This window comes from Jaculus jaculus, chromosome 18 (genome assembly GCF_020740685.1).
Source record: "Jaculus jaculus isolate mJacJac1 chromosome 18, mJacJac1.mat.Y.cur, whole genome shotgun sequence".
NCBI classification, from domain to species: domain Eukaryota; kingdom Metazoa; phylum Chordata; class Mammalia; order Rodentia; family Dipodidae; genus Jaculus; species Jaculus jaculus.
Genome location: NC_059119.1, coordinates 48,143,346 through 48,157,418, shown reverse-complemented (window position 1 = coordinate 48,157,418; position 14,073 = coordinate 48,143,346).

The window sequence follows — 14,073 nt, the reverse complement described above, 5'->3', positions numbered from 1 at the left end:
CTCTCTCTCTCCCTCTATCTGTCTTTCTCTCTGTGTCTGTAGCTCTCAAATAAATAAACAAATAAATTAAAAAAAATGTAAACTTGATGAAAGGAAGAAGGAAGGAAGGGAGAGAGGGCAGGAGGGAGGAAGGAAGGAAAAATATTGCATTGTAATGTTCTCCTTGCCTTGTAGCATATTCAAAACTGAAACAGATCATATATCTAAATGTCCAGCATTGCTGTGTACAACATGTACACTGAAACATATGACACATTTTTTTTTTTAATGATCTTGTGGAGACTTTTTAATTACAACACCAAAAGCACAATCCGTAAAAGAAAATGAGACAACCTGGGCTTCATCCAAACTAAGCAGGAAGCCAAGGGTCACGTACTTAATAGCTTTTAAATCAAACACTAGTGCAAGGTCACACAGCCAGCAAGTGACAGAGCTGAGAAATGAACTCAGAGCACTCTGGCTCCAGATGCCACTGCTTCACACAGAGTATTCTAGAACGCATGCTCCAGTGCACCGAGCCGATTTCAGCAGCACAGCTGCGCCTTGGGTCGAAATCAGCCATGGATACCTTTAGCCCCAGTCCCTGCCCTGATCCGGGGAGGCCTGAGAGCCTGAGCTCCGTCAATGCTGAGCTTTCAACAAGCCCAGCATGCCTCATCGCCAAAGGAAAATGTTATGATGGGGTGATCACGAGCTGTTTTCCCTGAAGACCTGCTAGCTCGGTCTTGATGACTGGTTATTGCTGGAAACAACGCCTGTCCATGTGACTTGTATCACCCCCGGGGGCTGTGCTAAAGGGAGCACAGTAGGTAGGCAAGAGCCCCGTTCCTTGGTCAAATCTGTCCAGGGAGGGATAATAGAAGGCTTAGGGCTGGCTGCACACACAGTGTGGGCCCTGGTTCCTTCTCTGCCTCCATCTTCCCTCCACTGTCGAATTCAGGACAAAGAAAGTACACCATGGGTTTCTGTAAAGACTCATTAATTGAGAGAGATGCCATTTGCCTCATTAGCAATTTATGTGCATTTCAAAACTCCAGGGCTGGAGAGATGGCTTAGCGGTTAAGGTGCTTGCCTGCAAAGCCAAAGGACCCAGGTTGGATTCCCCAGGACCCACGTTATAAAAATAAAATATTTTTAAAAACTTCTTTACTTATTAGGGACAAAGAGAGGGTGGGAGAGAATGGGCACACCAGGGCCTCTAGGCACTGCAAACAAATCCCAGAGGCATGCACCACCTTGTGCATCTGGCTTACCTGGAGAATCAAACCTGGGTCCTTAGGTTTCTCAGGCAAGCGCCTTAACTGATAAGCCATCTCTCCAGCCCTGCCTTATGTTTTGAACCTGAAACTCACTGATTTAATTAAACTAGCTAGTGAGTGAACCCCAGAGATTTCCTGTCTTTACTTCCCGAGCATTGGGATTATAGGTGTGTGGCAGTTTTTATGAGGGTGCTAGGAATCTGAACTCAGGCATTCATGTTTGTTTGGAAAGAACTTTATCCACTGAGCCATTTCTCCAGTCCCATCTACTCTGGGTTCTATTAAGCGGTATATATGAATCTCTTCAAACTTTTGGCTCTGTTTTGTAGGTCTGGGGTTGGGGTCTAGAACTCATATTTGTAATAAGCTTGCAAATAATGTTGACGCTGCCCCTAACCACACTGCGACTGGCAAGGTTAGGACATGAACCCCCATGCAAAGCTTCTCTATTTTTTTTCCAGTATACAATTCAGGAGCAAGGCATTCTGATCATTTCCCTCTTGGGAAGAAAGACTTGCCTAGTGCAATTGCTTTGTGCATTCATTTATTTTTAAAAGATCAGGTGGGCTGGAGAGCTGGCTTAGTGGTTAAGGTGCTTGCCTAAGAAGCCTGAGGACCCATGTTCAACTCTCCAGATCCCACGTAAGCCAGAAACACAAAGGTGAGGCAAACGCAAGGTCACACATGCTCACTAAGTGCAGCAAGTGTCTGGAGTTGGAGTGCAGTGACTGAGGCCCTGGTGTGTCGATTCTCTTTCTCCCTCTTTCTCTGTGTCTGTCTAAAATAAATAAAAGATCAGGTAGGAACATAATGTATAGGAAAGCCACCAGGTAAGTTCTGAGAACTGAGAGCATTAACGTCAGTCTCATTGCTTGCTATAGTCAAGGGCTGAACATTTTTAAAAATTTATTTATTTGAGAGCGACAGACAAATAGGCGGGGGGGGGGAGGGAGAGAATGGGTGCACCAGGGCCTCCAGCCACTGCACATGAACTCCAGACACGTGCGCCCCCTTGTGCCTCTGGCTAATGTGGGTCCTGGGGAATTGAGCCTTGAACTGGGGTCCTTAGGCTTCATAGGCAATCACTTATCTGCTAAGCCATGTCTCCAGGGCTGAACATTTTTGCTCCCTGCCCACCAGGTTCATATGTTGAAATCCATAGGTGATGGTATTAGGTGGGAATATGTTGGGGGGGGGTGGGTAGGTCATGGGGAGAAAGCCCTCATTCAAGGGATTAGTGTTTCTATAGAATAGGCCCAAGAAAGATCACTCACCTCTTCTACCATGTGAGGACACTCAGATAAGGTACTGTCTGGGAACAAGAGGCCAGCACACAACAGACACCAAATATCTAGTGCCTTGATCTGGACTTCCCAACCACTAGGACACTGAGAAATATTTCTGCTTATAATCTGCCTGGTTTATGGCATTTTGCTATGACAGTTGCCATAGAGTAAGAAGTTTTAGAGCCGGGCATGGTGGCTCACGCCTTTAATCCCAGCACTTGGGAGGCAGAGGTAGGAGGATCTCCATGAGTTCAAGGCCACCCTGAGATTACATAGTAAATTCCATGTCAGCCTGAGCTAGAGTGAGACCCTACCTTGAAAAACCACAAAAAAATGAAGAAGAAGAAGGAGGAGGAGGAGGAGGAGGAGGAGGAGGAGAAGAAGAGGAGGAGGAAGAAGTGTTCTTTAAACAAATTTGGGCGTGTGCATTTAAAGGCCATGCTGAGCTTTGCCAGGTAAAAGTTAGGAATCTGGAAATTCTCGTGTATTTATTTATTTATTCATGAAAGAGAAAGAGGCAGAGATAGAGAAAGAGAGAGAGAGAGAGAGAGGGAGGGAGGGAGAATGAATGAGAATGGGTACACCAGGGCCCCCAGCCACTGTAAACGAACTCCAAACACATGCGCCCCCTTGTGCATCTGGCTTCTATGGGTCCTGGGGAATCGAACCTGGATCCTTTGGCTTCACAGGCAAGCACTTTAACTGCTAAGCCATTTCTCCAGCCCTGGAAATTCTTAAGAGGACATCAATTCAGGACAGCAGCTGAAGTGACTTGACTGGGTGACCTGTCAGGCACCTTCCCTGATCCGTGGCTAAGGCTCATTTGTTCCCGGGAGAAAGAGAAGCCATGGGACACAAGGCCTTTAAAAAACTGGGTCTGGCTCCAGTATCGGATGCCACGGCCAAGCCTCAGGCCTTCTCACCCGTGGCGGCCGGCGCCGTGACACTGATCCTCATGGGCTGCTGCCATTCTTTGGCCTCGACAAGCTTCAGCTCGGAGTGTTTACAGCCACTGTGGAGCCGCAGCCACAGCACAGGTAAGCTGATCACGGGCCCAGCCCCAGGGCTCCTGCTTGACTTGACTTGGAACGCTTTTAGCTGCCTGTGCATTCGGATTTAGGGCAAGTTAGACCACGGCAGAGACAACACTACAGTCCCCTCCTGTATTAGTTTCTTTTCCTGGTGCCAAAAACAAACAAACAAACGAAACCGACACCAGGCAAACGCAACTTAAGGGAGGAAGGGCTCCGTTTAGCTTACAGTTTGCTATTGCTCAGCTGGCTGCCTCTTTTTATGTGTGGTACCATCCGCCTTTAGAGTAGGTCTTATTTGAATTAACCTAGTCTGGAAATCCCTTACTACAGACACGCCCAGGGATTTGTTTTCCAAGGTGATTCTAAAGCTTGTCAAATTGATAGATGAGACTAACCATCACACTTCCCAGGGTTCCCCATGGTTACGGAACATATAACTAACCCATAAGACCAGGAAATTATAGAGCCTTTAGCTTTTATTGTATTGTTTATAGTAAGTGTTGCTTATATTTATGTAGTAGGGCTTTTTTGTTTTGTTTTGTTTTTGTTTCAGGGCTAAAGTCCCCTAAATCTGAAACCAGCCTGCTTCTCTTTGACCATTTGCCCAGTGGCGACAATATAAGTGCACATCTTATGTATGGTTATGGGATTGTTCCATGTTTCCATTCTAGTCGACCAGACTCTCCTCTAGGACCGGCAGTAATTCTTCAGCTAAAAGATTTCGTTACTAACAGCAAGACCTTTTACTTGCAAAATGTTCCAAGTTGGAACAATAAAGAACCTAGCCTCACTGTCTATTAATACCAGTAAGTCCCTTCTTCACGCCCAACTGTGGTGGGGGTGAGGGGGGGAGAAAAAAACCCTGATATTACATCAGCATAGTCTGAGTTTCCCAAGCTTGAAGCTCTGTAGGTGTATTTTGGGGACTTACTGTGCCCTTTCAAGACTCTCCCTCCTAGCCCCACTCCTCCTTCCTCCACTGGATACCTGAGCTACCTTAAGGAGCCCACTCATTCTCAATGGATCTAACTATATCTTAGCCCTGCTCTTGACCCCATCTGAGTTGCAGCTGGCATGTCAAAGGTTGAGGGCCCCCTGCATGCTACCTACACTGTGGCTTCTGCTAGTCCTGCAGCTCATGGCCCTCAGACGGATTCTGGGGTCTTCACCACCATCACAAGGCCCAGAAGGATGCTGACCACACCAGAATTTGAGTCCATATATTGGACATTGCTTCATATAGCAACATGCCATGAAATAAGTAAATACCTTCCCTTGGTCCAGTATATATTCTTTCAGCTATGTGGGCATACTCTGCCTTATTTTACCCACAAAGTTGTTGTTGTTTGTTTGTTTTTTTCCCAGTTAGGGTCACACACAAACCAGTAAGGTGGCAGGGTTAAATTGGGGTTTAGTAACAGCCTTCAAACTATATCTGAGACTTTTTATACTTGATGCTAATAGTTAAAGTTTTTTTTTTTTTTTCCTAGAAGTTTCCACATGCCCCACGTAAGTCAGTTGTCATAGATGTGAGGAGTTTGTAATCTAACTCCACCTGAGACAAGTCTATATACAAGCAAGTCCTTGCTTTGCATAGTAGTTCAGGATCACAAAAGTGCCTGGCTAATTGAAACCATACAAAGTAATCTTATTAATCAAGGGAGGGGAGAAGGAGAATCATTATTGTTTTGTGACCTTTAAAGGGGTTTTGTCAAAACATTAAAAACTCCCTTGCTGTTGGTTCTGAATGCACAGGGAAATGGGAAATTAGTAAAAAAAAAATAATATTTATTTATTACCCTGTAATTTAAAACCTTAGAAGCACTGATATTTATTTCTGTCTAAAAAGCATATCAAAAGAAGTTTGAGGGCTGGAGAGATGGCTTAGTGATTAAGGCACTTGCCTGAGAAGCCTAAATACCCATGTTCGACTCTCCAGATCCCACGTAAGCCAGACGCACCAAACCAAGGTGAGGCAAGCACAAGGTCACAAATCCCACTAGGTGGCACAAGCATCTGGAGTTCAGTTTCGGTGGCTGAGGCTCTGGCGCCAATTCTCAGTTTGAACATTCCTCTCACTGTATGACATGCAATGCAGAGCAAGCCTCTTTCCTACTGCTGGGGAGATGCCACACTCCATTCCAAATCTGGACCAGCTTCTGAGTGATACTTTAGGCTTTGCTCTTGCCCTGCCTATCTTAACTTCCTTTGGGAACCACCGCATGTTCTTAGGATCTAAGCTGCTCTGTAGCTTGACATTCATGCCAAATTCTGGAAAGACTATTCTTCCATCTCCTCAGAACCACCATTTTCTTTCAACTTGGCAACTAATTTCATTGCTTTTTCCTGAACATCAGTCAAACTAATTGTGATTTTTTTTTTTTTTTTGAAGAAGGAGAGCATGCAAGGTATTTACGGGTGGGGAATTGGGTATACCAACAGAATGAAAAATTAGTTGTCAAAACACAACATCCCCTTATGATTAAAACACCAATGAAACAAGGTCTGGATGGTTCATATATCAACATAACAAAGGTCATTTATAACACACCTATGACCCAGATCATACTAAATGGGGGAAACCTGGAAGCATTCCCACTAAGGTCTGGAATAAAACAAAGAGTGTCTACTCTTCCTCCACTGCTTTTGACATAGTACTTGAAGCCTTGGCTAGAGCAAGAATGAGAGAAAGAAATTAAAGGAGTATAAATTAGAAAGGAACTAGCCTTATTTTCAGATGATATGATTCTAAATTTGAAACTCCCCCCAAAAACATCCACCACAAAAAAAAAAAAAACAAAAACTCCTAGGCCTGATAAATTCTTTCAGCAAAGTGGCAGGATAGAAAATCAACATGCAAAATTCAATAGCCTTCATATATGCCAATGGCAAGCATACAGAGAAAGAAATCAGGGAAGCAGTCCCATGTACAACAGCCACAAAAAAATGAAATATCTTGGAATATCCCCAGCCAAGACAGTGAAAGATCTCCACTATGAGGACATTAAAAGCACTGAAGAACTTGAGGAAGATGTGAGAAGGTGGAAAGATCTCCCAAATCCATGGATTGGGAGAATTCATGTTGTAAAAATGACCATTGTGCAAAAACCCACACACAGATTCAGTGTGATTCCAATCAAAATTCTGGCACCATTCTTTACAGAAATAGGAAAAAAAATAGTATCAAAATTCATATGAGAGGACCGGAGAGGTGGTTTAGTAGTTAAGCGCTTGCCTGTGAAGCCTAAGGACCCCGGTTCAAGGCTCGATTCCCCAGGACCCACGTTAGCCAGATCACAAGGGAGCGCATGTGTCTGGAATTCATCTGCAGTGGCTGGAGGCCCTGGTGCGCCCATTCTCTCTCTCTCTCTCTGCCTCTTTCTCTGTCTGTCGCTTTCAAATAAATAAATAAAAATAAACCAAAAAAAATTTTTTTAAAATTCATATGAGAGAGCTCAACACTAAAAGAAATTTATTTTAAAAAACCCTTCCAGGCTCAGGGAACATTGCAGAAGAGGAAATGAGAAGAATGTAAGAGCCACAGGATGGGAAAGTCTACTCTGGGGCATGGCCCACCCCCTCTCCCCCAACAGAATCTTACTGGTACATAGGTTGGAGAGATGGCTTAGCAGTTAAGGCTCTTGGCTGCAACGTCTAAAGACCCAGGTTCAATTCCCCAGGACCCATGCAAGCCAGATGCACAAGGTGGCGCATGTGTCTGGAGTTCATTTGCAGTGGCTAGAGGAGCTGGTGAGCCCATTCACTCTATCTGCCTGTCTGTCTCTCTCTAATAAATAAGTGATAAATAAAAATATTTTTTAAAAGGAACTGACTGGTACACTTATGACCCCACAGTGATTACAAATAATCATACTGAGGAGGGCCCTCAGTGGAATGACGGTGGGGGAGAGGACAAAACAGTATGACCTGATGGGAATAGGACCCTTTTGCAATACACACATGTGTTAAAGTTTTAAATAAAGAAATTCGTTGATGAGCCAAAGTAGAAAAGAACAGTCCCTTTTTTTTTTTAATTTTTATTTTATTTTTTATTTGAGAGCGACAGACACAGAGAGAAAGACAGGTAGAGGGAGAGAGAGAATGGGCACGCCAGGGCTTCCAGCCTCTGCAAACGAACTCCAGACACGTGCGCCCCCTTGTGCATCTGGCTAACGTGGGACCTGGAGAACCGAGCCTCGAACCGGGGTCCTTAGGCTTCACAGGCAAGCGCTTAACCGCTAAGCCATCTCTCCAGCCCAAGAACAGTCCCTTTTGACCACTAACAGCTTCCTATTCCTTAGTGTGAGATAAACTAAAAGAGGTTGAAATGACTTTTTTTTTTCCATCATGGCTTGAACATCTCTTCACGCCACCCGGTTTCATTCTAACTTTACTATCACCATTTCCACTGAGATTCTCATTTTCATTCTCAGCGCCATCATTTTGTTACTCTGTTGCATTTGTATCTTTGCTAGTTCAACCCTTATCTATTATCCACTCACACCCACACTTTTTTTTGAGACTTCACATAGTTTAGTAGTGGCAGAGAAGGTGACCACACAACTTCCACACTGCGCTGTTGGTGCAAAAACTAACAGATGGGCAGCCACCAACCACGGACAGATGTTGAAAGAAGAGATGTGATCAGTCGGGCCCAGATGTAATCTATTGTGTTGGTGGCTTGTGGACGCCGGCAGTGGACACACGCGTGCGCAGTTCCCCCAACAACATGGGTCAATTCACAGCGGCGTTGGTACATCACGCAGTCACTGTTACTATACTGTGGTGTCTGAAATTTGAACGGGGCTGATGGGGAGTGATAATATTCGATAGAACTGAAACATGTGCCCAACAGTGCCATGCAAAGCAGGAGCTGTTTTGTTTTGTTTGCTGCACATGCTGAGCACTTTCAGAGCTCTGTGCTTCACCCTCCCTTGAGGGTTGGGTCAGTGAGACCAGCCTGGCCAATGGCAATAGGAGTAGAAGTTACGTGTATCACAAAATGGCCTGGACATCCATGGCCTCACAGTGCCTGATGCTACCTGCACAAGACCATCATGAGAGGAGGAAACGATCATGACATCAAAATTAAAAGAGAGACTGATTGAGATGGGGAGGGGATATGATGGAGAGTGGAGTTTCAAAGGGGAAAGTGGCCGGGGGAGGGAGGGTATTACCATGGGGTAATTTTTATAATCATGGAAGTTGTTAATAAAAATTTGGAAAAAAAAAAAAAAAGAAGTTATGTGTATCAGTTCCAGACCAAGTTAGGGTATCTGGGTGGGACATCTGCGTCTCTAAGTGACTTCCTCCTCCCAATACCCCATTGATACAGAATAGACACATGTAACGTAACCAAGAAGTAACCAAGAAACCCTCAATTTTAAGCCACCAGCGTCTTGGAGCTACTTTGTTTCTATAGTCTAACACCGTATTCATTCTGGTTAACGTGAAATACACTTGGAGAATCTAGAAAACAAGAGGAGAGAGGGTGTGGGGAATTCAGAACACTGGGATTGGCATCTGATAATCGAAAGTGCTCCAAATCAGGAGGAGGTAGAAAACGAATAAGTGACCTGTACTCAAATCAAACAAAAATATCTTTATTTGCTAATAAGTAAATAAGCAGGAATACAGAAAATAAAAGCATAACAGTAAATTATAAACAAGAAACCCTCCTACGACTCCTACCTAAGTCAAGCAATAGAACTCAAATCCAGAAGCTTCTCGCATGGCCTGCCCCACCACAACCCATTTCTCTGTCCCTGTAGGCTGCCTCTTACTTTAGGACAACATTCTCCTTCTTTTTCTTTTAATATTGTGTTTATTTATTTGTGTATGTGTGTGTGTATGTATGAGAGAGAGAATGGGCATGCCAGGGCCACTGCTGAAAACTCACCTCAGGTCCAAACCCACTATTGCAGTCAGATTCACATTGCTGGTAGAAATCACCCGACCAAGAGCAGCTTGTGAGAAAAAGAGGTTTATTTTGGCTTACAGGCTCGAGGGGAAGGTCCACAGTGGCAGGGAGAAGGGCGACATGAGCAGAAGGTGGACATCACGCCCTGGCCCACATAAGGTAGAAAACAGGAACAGGAGAGTGTGCCAAACACTGGCAAGGGGACCCTGGCTATAACACCCATAAGCCCGCCCCCAACAATACACCGCCTCCAGGAGGCGTTAATTCCCAAACCTCCATCAGCTGGGAACCCAGCAGTCAGAACGCCTGAGTTTATGGGGGACACCTGACTCAAACCACCACACGTACCCTGCAGGAATGTTTAGCTTTGTCCAGCACAGACCACCTTTGCTTGCTGGGTTTTTAAAAAATATTTTGTGTGGGGCTGAAGGGATGGCTTCCTGTTTAAGGTGTTTGCCTACAAAGCCAAAGGACCCAAGTTCAATTCCCCAGGACCCACATTAGCCAGCTGCACAAGGGGGCGCATATGTCTGGAGTTTGTTAGCAGTGGCTGGAGGTCCTGGCACGCCCATTCTCTCACTCTTTCTCTCCCTCTTTCTCTGTCAAATTAATTAATTAAATATTTTTTTAAACTTAAAAAAATATTTTGTTTTTATTTATTAATTTGAGAGAGAGAGAAAGAAAGAGAGAATGGGTGCGCCAGGGCCTCTAGCCACTGCAAACAAACTCCAGACGCATGTGCCATCTTGTGTATCTGGCTTACATGGGTCCTGGGGAATCGAACCTGGGTCCTTTGGCTTTGTAGGCAAGCGCCTTAACCGCTAATCCATCTCTCCAGGACTTGTTTGTTTTTAAGTCCAGTGAGACTGCCATTCTTCCCAGGTAGCTCCATCCTTTATGAAGTACATCTCTCCTGGGCTCTGTGATGCCTGTGCATTGTCTACCTCTGTCTCACATCAGCCTTGTACTGGGTGGCATTAGCCCACTCCACAATTGGAGAGTTGCTATGAAAGACATGGAACATCTTGGCAATGAGCTCTTTCATGGCCAAAGCAGACAGTCTGTGCTGAGACATCTGAACCTGCCTCGGGGGCCTCTCCAGCCAGCCTGGCACAAACTGAAAGCCACATTCCTTTTCCATCCTGTTCACAGACACAGCTCAAAGAAGCGTGATAAAATGAGGCCTAAGATAATATGGGAGGGGGGGGCGAGTTTATTTTATTTTATTTTTTTAATGGTCTGTTTGCATTACACCGTCAGGCAAAGAGAGGCGGAGGGAGACTTGTCCCAAACGGCAGGCCTGGAGGAGCACCAAGTCCAATGTCAACAGTTGGAGATACAAGTGTTTGGTTTCGTTAAACATCTTTTTAAAAACACATTGCTTCTTTCCTTTTCCTGAGGCAATCCAAGAGAAGATGCAGGAAGATAACAGGAAGAAGCCAGGAGTCCGTCGGGTCAGCCAGAGGCTCTTCCCAGCCCCTTACCCTTCCCTACCCAGGGAAGACTAGAGAGCGATCAGTTGGAGTCATCTGCTGGTCCCTGTAACTGCTCGGGGGCAGGCCACCAGACTGTCAGGGTTGGCCTAACGAATTTTGTGAAAATTCTACTGACTGTAGAAGAACAAATAGTCAAGCCAGGGCCACCTGGGCAAAAGGGGTTTTGCTACTGTGTTCCATGGGCAGCCATTGCCCATCCCTGCCTGGGCAAGCCTGCCGCTGTGCTAAGGCAAGGTCATGCTGCAGAGGCAGAGGAAGGCAGGCTGTTGGAGGCTGGGCAGATGGCTCAGTGGACAAGGCACTTGCTACAAGATTGAGGATCAGAGGAGTTTGGATTCCCCAGAACCCATGGAAACACTGGGCAGCCCGTGTCAGTATGGCTAGACTAGCCAAATCCTCAAGCTCAAGGGAGAAACTCTGCCCCTGCCAACAAAGTGGAGAGCTATGGACGAAGACGCCAACGTGTCCTCCGGCCCCTAAACGTATGTGCAAACACCTGCTCATACACACGCACCCCCACACACGTGAATCTACAAACACACATACCACGCACACATATGAAAAAGAAAAAACATAAGGAATATAGTCTTTAGTCATACAGTTTAGGCTTTCAGGTTAAAATCCCAGCTCTGGGGGCACTGGAGAGATGGCTTAGTGGTTAAGCCATTTGCCTACGAAGCCTAAGGACCAAGCTTCAAGTCCCTAGTTCCCACGTAAGCCAGACGCACAAGGGGGCACATGTGTCTGGAGTTCGTTTGCAGTGGCTGGAGCCCTGGAGCGCCCATTCTCTATATATATTTGCTACTCTCTCTCTCTCTCCTTCTCTCTCTCTCCCTCAAATAAATAAATAATTTTTTTAAATCCCAGTTCAGCTCTAGGGGTTGGAGAGATGGTTTAGTGGTTAAGGCATTTGCCTACAAAGCCAAAGGACCTCAGTTCAGTTCCCCAGGACCCACATAAGCCAGATGCACAAGGGGGCACATGCATCTGGAGTTCATTTGCAGTGGCCGGAGGCCCTGGCGTGCCCATTCTCTCTCTCTCTCAAATAAATAAATAAAAATAAATATTTTAATAATAAAAAAAAAATCCCAGCTCTGTCACTAACACTGGGCAAATTCTTCATTTCCTAGACTCCTCACCTGCAAAATGGAGAAAAGATAATGTTGTATGGGCTGCTGAAAAGATTCCATTGAAAAAATGCTTACAGGGCTGGAGAGATGGCTTAGCGGTTAAGCACTTGCCTGTGAAGCCTAAGGACCCCGGTTCGAGGCTCGGTTCCCCAGGTCCCACGTTAGCCAGATGCACAAGGGGGCGCACGCGTCTGGAGTTCGTTTGCAGAGGCTGGAAGCCCTGGCGCGCCCATTCTCTCTCTCTCTTCCTCTATCTGTCTTTCTCTCTGTGTCTGTCGCTCTCAAATAAATAAATATTAAAAAAAAAAGAAGAAATGCTTTCAGTGCCGAGTGCAATCAGCATTTGTTGCTATGCTGCTTTGCTTAGAGTTCTCATGTTTCTGTGACCTTATCCTTCCATTACATGCCAGTCTTCAGCAGTCATGTGACATTTGTCTACATAGATATATTCACACACACACACACACACACACACACACACACAAAGAAACAGGCCGGGCGTGGTGGCGCACGTCTTTCATCCCAGCACTTGGGAGGCAGAGGTAGGAGGATCGCTGTGAGTTCGAGGCCACCCTGAGACTCCATAGTGAATTCCAGGTCAGCCTGGGCTAGAGGGGGACCCTACCTCGAAAAACCAAAAGAGAAAGAAAGAAAGAAACAGAAGTATGCATTCCGCTGCAGAACATCTTGTGCATTGTCCACCGGGTCTCTCTTCTCCAGGCAACCGGTGCCCCTTAAGCTCCTCAGACCTGTGGGGCGGGGGTGATTCTGGGTGAAGCATCCTGACAGACTCCTGCAATCACATGCACACCGATACGCGGGCCTCCCATTCCAACAACCACAGATGCACTTTGCACCTTGGTTTTCAAGCATCTCTGATTTTATTCCAGTCCACCAGCACAGCCAGCGGGCTGCGCCCAGATGGACGACCAGCTGGGACTCGTTCCAGAGACAAGAGTCCCTAAACAAAATAAGCAAACAAGCAGAGCTTTTATTCTCCAGGGATCAGAAATTAAGACCGGGCAAGTCCTTAACAGGTAAAGGAGAGCAATGCACACACACAGAAACACCCCAGGGGTGGGAAGCGGCCCTTCCTCAAAGCCATTTCTGCAGTCGCTCCCTGGCAAAGGCTCCTCACTGCTGGAAGGAGCTCTGTCCGGGCCCAGTGTTTCTCTCTGAGTCCCTGATTGGATACATAGGCCCATCCAAACCCGTCTGAGCTCTGGGTAAGGCTGAAAGTGAGTCCTGAATCAAACGGCCCCTTGGTCAAAAGGTTCCCCGGAGACACTTAATCACCCCTCAGCCCAAGAAGCGTAGAAAATATCCTCAAATATTCTCCACCCTCATGACCTGGTAGAGGGGTCTCTAAAAGCCAGGACAGGGCCTGGTGATCTGCTCAACAAGATCCCCTCCATCATAGGAAACCTCCAGCAGACACCCGTCACCCACCAACCCCGCCCTTCTACTCTGAGCCCTTGGCTGGGGTGGGGGTGGGGAGAAATGTAGGTGCATTCCCCCTTTCATAAAGAAGAAAAGTGCTGGGTATGGTGGCGCACGCCTTTAATCCCAGCACTGGGGAGGCAGAGGTAGGAGGATTGCCATGAGTTCGAGGCCACCTTGAGAATACAGAGTGAATCCCAGGTCAGCCTGGTCTAGAGTGAAACCTATCTTAAAAAGAAAGAAAGAGAGAGAGAGAGTGGGAGGAAGGAGGGAAGGAAGGAAGGAAGGAAGGAAGGAAGGAAGGAAGGGAGGGAGGGAGGGAGGGAGGGAGGGAGGGAGGGAGGGAGGGAGGGAGGGAAGGGAGGGAGGGAGGGAGGGAGGGAGGAAGGAAGGAAGGAAGGAAGGAAGGAAGGAAGGAAGGAAGGAAGGAAGGAAGGAAGAAGAAAAATGAAGATCTAGAAAGATTCCGCCCAGAGAACTTGGATTGTATTATTTCTCTCTCTTCTAG